The sequence below is a fragment of the Octopus bimaculoides genome, chromosome 8, assembly GCF_046866305.1.
Source record: "Octopus bimaculoides isolate indiv1 chromosome 8, ASM4686630v1, whole genome shotgun sequence".
In the NCBI taxonomy this organism is placed as follows: Eukaryota; Metazoa; Mollusca; class Cephalopoda; order Octopoda; family Octopodidae; genus Octopus; species Octopus bimaculoides.
Genome location: NC_142935.1, coordinates 61,022,328 through 61,029,062, shown reverse-complemented (window position 1 = coordinate 61,029,062; position 6,735 = coordinate 61,022,328). Strand labels below are relative to the sequence as shown.

Below are 6,735 nucleotides of genomic sequence, written 5' to 3'. Positions count from 1 at the left end.
GGTTAAATAGAAATAATTAAATTAATTTGATTAAATTAAATTAATTATATGTCACTGTTCTCCTCAGGGCAAGAAGTATAAACAAAAAGTTATTACAAAGGACTTGATAAAGGACTTGATAATGGCAAAGAATGATTTCGGATATTCATATTTAACCTTATGATAAATACGAGCATCAGAATAATGAATGTGAGTCCAGTTAGGTATAAACTAAAACACTTGCACTGACGAAAACAGTGATATATAATTAATTTAATTTAATCAAATTGAGTTAATTATTTCTATTCAGCCATGAATTTGCATATTTTAATATCGGTGTTTGAAATGATCGGATGCATGAATTAAAATTCTCTCAAATTTTAACGTCTCCATTTTTAACAAATTTCTTGAGTTTATGTCTACGTTCGTCCACATCACTCTTTCCCCGTCAATTAGTGCTTTAGCAAAAGTTACCGATAAAGTGTATACCAGACTAAAAGATTAAGTACAGGAGTCTCATTTATTCGACGAAACCCTTTAATGTGGCCCAGCATGGCCACGATTAATGACAGGAACAATTAAGACGAAATAACTATATACACACACAAACCACATATTACATTTTCATTGTATTTTCTGTGGTGTTCTCACTACATGAATAAATGGAGCTTGTACGAAACGTACGTACTGCTATAACCTATTGAATTTTTGTTGCTTAAATTCAAATTTTATTCACCAAATCTCTTGATTTTGTTTTTGGTTTTTATCCTACCAAATTCTGGTGCCTCAAACATTTTAAGTACCACATTTAATCTTTTGATTAAATCTATATTATATATTATTAGCGCTTTCGTTTCTCTCTAGGACTTGTCAAATATAATTTTGTGAATGTACAGACAGCTAGTTCATTTATATAAAACGGATGTATTTTGGGGTATTGTTTAGAAGAGAACATTGTTTTTGTTTTTGTGGGTGAGGTTCCAAGACAATACTGTAGACCTACAGGTAAAAAGTTCAACTAATTTACAGAAAAGTAGATCTATATTAAAATTACATGGTTTAAAGTGAACGTAACTAAGAAAAGAAATATACAAGCAACAACGAAATGAAATTAAGAATAGAAAAATAAAAGAACAGAAAAGACGAACTTTTAACACATCAGCCTATACTTGTGTATTAATTTACTACTTTCGTTTTGTATCATTAACATCATCCTTATGCTTTAATTGTTCCACAAATAATAATTAATAAAATGAATGTTTTCCTTACAGGGATGATTTGCAAGTTTGGAGATGTCGTTTGCTGTTTATATATGCATGTCTTCAAGTTAAGTTTAAAATATTTATATGCAATAGAAATTCATTAAACATAGATTGGTTTTAAACTGATGTATTTAACCTGTAAAAGTATAGTAAAATGTATATGTAAAAATCCAGCTAAAAGTAAATAATAAAAACAAAATAAATATACTTATAAAATATATATATATATATCTATATGTTAGTGTATACACATGCATACACACTCACACACATATACATATATGTCTCTCTATCTAATTCATATCCACACACACACACACAAACACACAAACACACACACACACACACAGGCACACACACACACACAGGCACACACACACACACACAGACGGGATGAAAGCAATTGATATTGAAATATAGATTCCTTATTTACTCCACGCAAGGTAAGCTTGTTTCTGCTATGTTTATTGCATTCCCGTGTGTATCTTAATAGTGAGTAACTGGTAGTTTGGGACCAATGGCTCCGATTATAGCAAGTAGTATTTACATACCCTACTGAATCTCTCTCTCTCTCTCTCTCTCTCTCTCTCTCTCTCTCTCTCTCTCTCTCTCTCTCTCTCTCTCTCTCTCTTTATATATATATATGTAATCACACACACTTATAATGTGTATGTGTGAGTGTGCGCATGCGCACGTTTACATTGTATGCTACTTTTTATTTTTATATTTAGCAAAATAATTATTTTCTGACCATGACAATTAAATGCAACAATGTAGCAAGAATCTATTAAAGAGATTTATAGTATTAACAAATATTTGAAGCATATTTTGGGATAATATATATATGCACATCTGGAAAGACAATTAAGCATTTCAAACAAATTCGTTTTGCCATTACGAAAATAATTTATTATTGCCCCTTTTAACTTCTATGGTAAGATCCTCTGAATGCCGAAATAGCCCTCCCTCCGGGATCGATAGATGTAAGTACTAATCGAATATTGGAGATCAATTCAGTATTCGTCCGTCTCATGAGTACAGCATGTTCTCATGGTCTACGAAATTTTCTCCCCAGTCGAGAGGTTCTGGATAGGATCTTATTGCAAAGAATCCTGGAAAAGTATCTTTTGTCATATCCCCAGGTCGGACAAAATCTTCTGAAGAACTTAACTGGATAGGAAGTGTGTAGTTCCCTGTAACTTACTGCAACTTATAAGCCTCAACTTGTCATCTTGTTTTATCCTGATTCTGCCCGATAATTACGCTTATAGTACACATGTGTGTAGATTATCCAAGCACTGATACAATAATTCAATAAGCAGATGATTCGATTGATCAAGCAACAGAATACTCAAGATGAAAATCTACAGAGATCCATCAACTCATCAAGCAAATCGATATTGATAATAATTTTCTACACAGGTACAGATTCATAAATGTTTTCGGGTAGGAGAGAATAGCCTACAAGGCCCATCACAGTATATGACTGGTATGTATTTTGCCGACAGCAGATGGATGACACCCAACAGCGGAGTAGGTGAAATCTGAACTCAGAGTGTAAAATTATGCAACTAAGTACTGCAGCATATTTTATCCTCCTCTCCGCCATTTCTGCTGTCAATAATTCTTCCCATAACCGAGCTGAGAAAAATACTTAAACAAGCTTTCTAAATACTAAGTAACACATACTTAGTATGTGAGTCTCTTCCTATAATTTGTAAGTCCGAATTAACTTCAAAACTCACAAAACATATAATTAAAGCTTTGTATCTATACTCGCATAAAACGATTAATACGTTTCCAAGCATACAGATGCTCCAAACACTTACATTTGTACGTACATATATGTTATATGTATGCATATTCAAACACATAATTTCATTAATAAAGTGTGCATGAATCATAAGGCTCTCATTTTCACTCATTGTTACACGTATGCAGTCATACACACACCCAATGGAAATCCATATATATATACTTTCGTGCAGACACAAATTTTGCTAACAAACAATGACGATGACGCAAAGACATGAATACACGCACCACGCACACTGTAATAGACGTAGGCAAGAACCGTTACAATTGTACTGCCACAGATTCATACGCTCGTGAGCACAGATATTTGTATATATATATAACAGCCAGATTATGTTGCGGTCAAATTACCTCCTCGGGAAAGATGTATTGGATAATGTAGCCTTAAATACACTAAGTCTGTAAAATATGCACAAGATGGTCAGTGACAAGACGTTTTTGATCACAATTCTTCTTGATAAGGATTGACGCGGAGCTCAAAACCGCCATCCACCACCACCACCACCGCTTATCACTTATTAGAGCACAAACATAAATACGATAAAACTACAACAAGGGAAGCAAGGATTTAAATATTAACAACAAAGAAATCAACGGTAAGAACCATAAAAATAACGTCAACAACAAAAACGAATATAACATCAGCAGCAACAAAAAGTAACCCACATAGATAATTTCAGATGACGGAGATTTTTCTACTGAATATATTACACATGTGACAACTTAACATGACTGTAGTTTGTATGCAGAGCGCTTCTCTGAGTTATATTTCCTCACATGCAACGTTTAGAATCACATAGGCAATTTGACTATTGACACTGACCAGACAGCCATTCTCATGCATGGAACGATGCACATCAGCAGAGATTCCCATTACCATATACTTGTATATACGCATATGCATATAAACATACATTTATAGACTTACAAACAGATATCCAAGCACACACATACCGCACGCGATTACATTAGCACTGTATCCATACAAACATACTTAGGCACGCGTAAACAATCACAACCACATATGCTACATACATACATGCATACATACATACATACATACATGTATCTACATCTATTTATAAATATATATATATATATATATATACAGAGAGAGGGAATGAGAGAGAGAAAGACAGACAGATAACTGAATAGATACTCTCACACACACAAACTTGCATAGGTGTGTGTGTTTATGATTGGCACACGTACGTACACGCAGTACATTTAATAAAGGAAATCGTTATATATACATTACATACCTACATATATACATATATAAATATATATATATATATACATATATATATATAGGTGTATGTATACACACACACATACACATAGATTGATAAATAGATACACAGATAGATAAATATATAGATAGATAAATACATACATACATACAGAATTCGAACGAGAAAGTGTGCAGTCATTAATAGACATTTAAAGCCGATAAAAGGTTCCCCACCTCCTTTAGGTCACCATAATGCACTGTTACAGAGGGTGGAATAACGGAGGATGTACAATAGTTGGCTAGATTATTGTTAGTCTTCTACTTCTGGTAGATTCCATGTGACGTAACGACAATGGCGGTCGGTACACAATGGTAAAGGTGGTGTTGGTGAGGGGCTGGCTTTTCTCTTGTTAGTAAGTGGAAAGACTTATCTAATGTGACACGCTATATCTGATGATTGGTTACGGTGCAGTGTATGAGTACATGTGCGTATGTGTGTGCATGTGTGTGTGTGTGTGCGTATTTGTGTATGTGTGTATGTGTGTGTGTGTGTGAGAGAGAGAGAGAGAGTGAGAGAGAAAGAGATGTCATTCGATTGTGCCTGCTGAAGTACTTTCAGACTTGGTTGAATAAATTCTAAAGAGTGAATATTGTAACGAAATATATTGAATATATAGATGTGTATAGAATTAATTATGGTTGTGGAACGGAGAAGAGAATGCCCATAAATCTGTATAGAATTAATGATGATAGTGAAACGCCGAAGAGAATGCCTATAAATGTGTAAAGAATTAATTTCGGTGATAGAACACCAGAGAGAATAGGTATAGAATTAATTATGAAGATGGAACGGAGGAGAGCGGTTTACAATATTTGGTTGCACTGCATTCCCCTTTGTTATAAGTTCAAATCCTGGCGAATTCAGATTTACGTATTGTCTTTCTTGTGTGTGTAGATTAAGAATATATCAGATATAACCGTGTGGTTAAAAACTCAGTCGCACAAGCACAGTGTAGTTTCAACTGCGCTGCAGGGATATTTAAGCAAGAATCTCTTTCAAAGAAACGGAAACCATGTGAAAAACCCTCATATACATACTTTCAAATGTACATACATACATACACACACATGCATGCATACATATATACATACATAAATACGTACATACATACATGCAGGCTCAAAATTGAGAGAAACAACATATTGTCAAAACAATATTGTCCAAGTTGTAAACTTCTACCAGCTTCACTAGTCTACATTCTAGTATACTTTTATGTAGGGAGTGCTGAAAAGTTCCTGGTTTGGGATAATAGAAAATACTGGAAGATCCATTAATTATGACTTTATTCAACGCATTCTCCTCTCAGATTCACACGCTTATTGCAGCGGCCCTTCGGTTTTTCTAAGCCCCGTAAAAGAACTCGGAATATTGAGCCTGCATCCAGGCCATTCGCGATACCATTAAAGCCATGAATTTCCCAACATTCCCTCATACAGGAGTTGGATTGCACCATACACTCCAAAATCTCATTAAACTGATTCTGTTTGTCATCCACCAGAAAAAAAGGCTTATTTACCGATTATTGGTTACAATTTTAAAGTTAAGGGGAAAATAATACATAAGGTAATATACATATTGATTTCTAAATACTGTAAAGCATTTGGTCCAACAATTTCTGCCAGTTCACCGCCCTTAAGTTAACCTGCATATATTGATTTCTAAAATTGGCGATTGACCAAACGATTTGGTGGAGATTATAGTAGATTAAATCGAGCACAATACATGAAAGTAAATAATTTTATTGATTCTGGAAGGATGGAAGTCAAAATTAACGGTATGATTTGATCTCAAATCGTAAAGGGATAAAAGGCCGGAACTAGATACTACAAGACATTTTACCCAATGCTCTAACAGTTCTGTCACATTCCACTTCTCTTAGTAACATAAGTATTTTGGCAAGAATCATTTATAGATTCACTTCTCACCTTAAAGGTTATCTTCATGCAGAATGGCAACAAGAAATCCCAAATTAATATCTCTTTCCAGAAAACCATAAGGAAAAACTGAAAATAACAAAATAAAATTAAAAATAGATGGAAACTAGTAAACGCAATGACAGCAGATGGAGAACTGCTGAGCCAAGATTGAATATATTAATCAGATTATAGCAAACTGTGACAGAATCTCTCAAAGATATTACTTATGAGACATTACTTGTCAGAAACTGCTTGAAATAAAATATCCGAAGAAAAGAAGAAAAAAAATCGAATTTTGACCACAAATCTACACGAATATAGAGACATTGATAAATTATAAGTCACAACGATGGAAACAAAATGGAAGACAATGAAAGAAATTCACACAAAATCAAACGCGCATAAAAGAAATATAGGAAACACACCTCACCTGCTTATGGGAATTGTCTGTTAGCTCCATATTAATAT

The 6,735-nt window shown here is 33.9% G+C and overlaps 1 long non-coding RNA gene across 1 annotated transcript in view; it reads right to left on the bottom strand.

Moving 5' to 3' along the window:
* Positions 1–4,744, bottom strand: part of LOC149134427 (uncharacterized) — an 89,505-nt gene extending 84,761 nt beyond the window's left edge. Inside the window, exon 1 of the long non-coding RNA XR_016242772.1 lies at positions 4,453–4,744. This is a non-coding gene — a long non-coding RNA (uncharacterized LOC149134427). The remainder of the gene's footprint in view (positions 1–4,452) is intronic.
* Between the last annotated feature and the right edge of the window lie 1,991 nt (positions 4,745–6,735).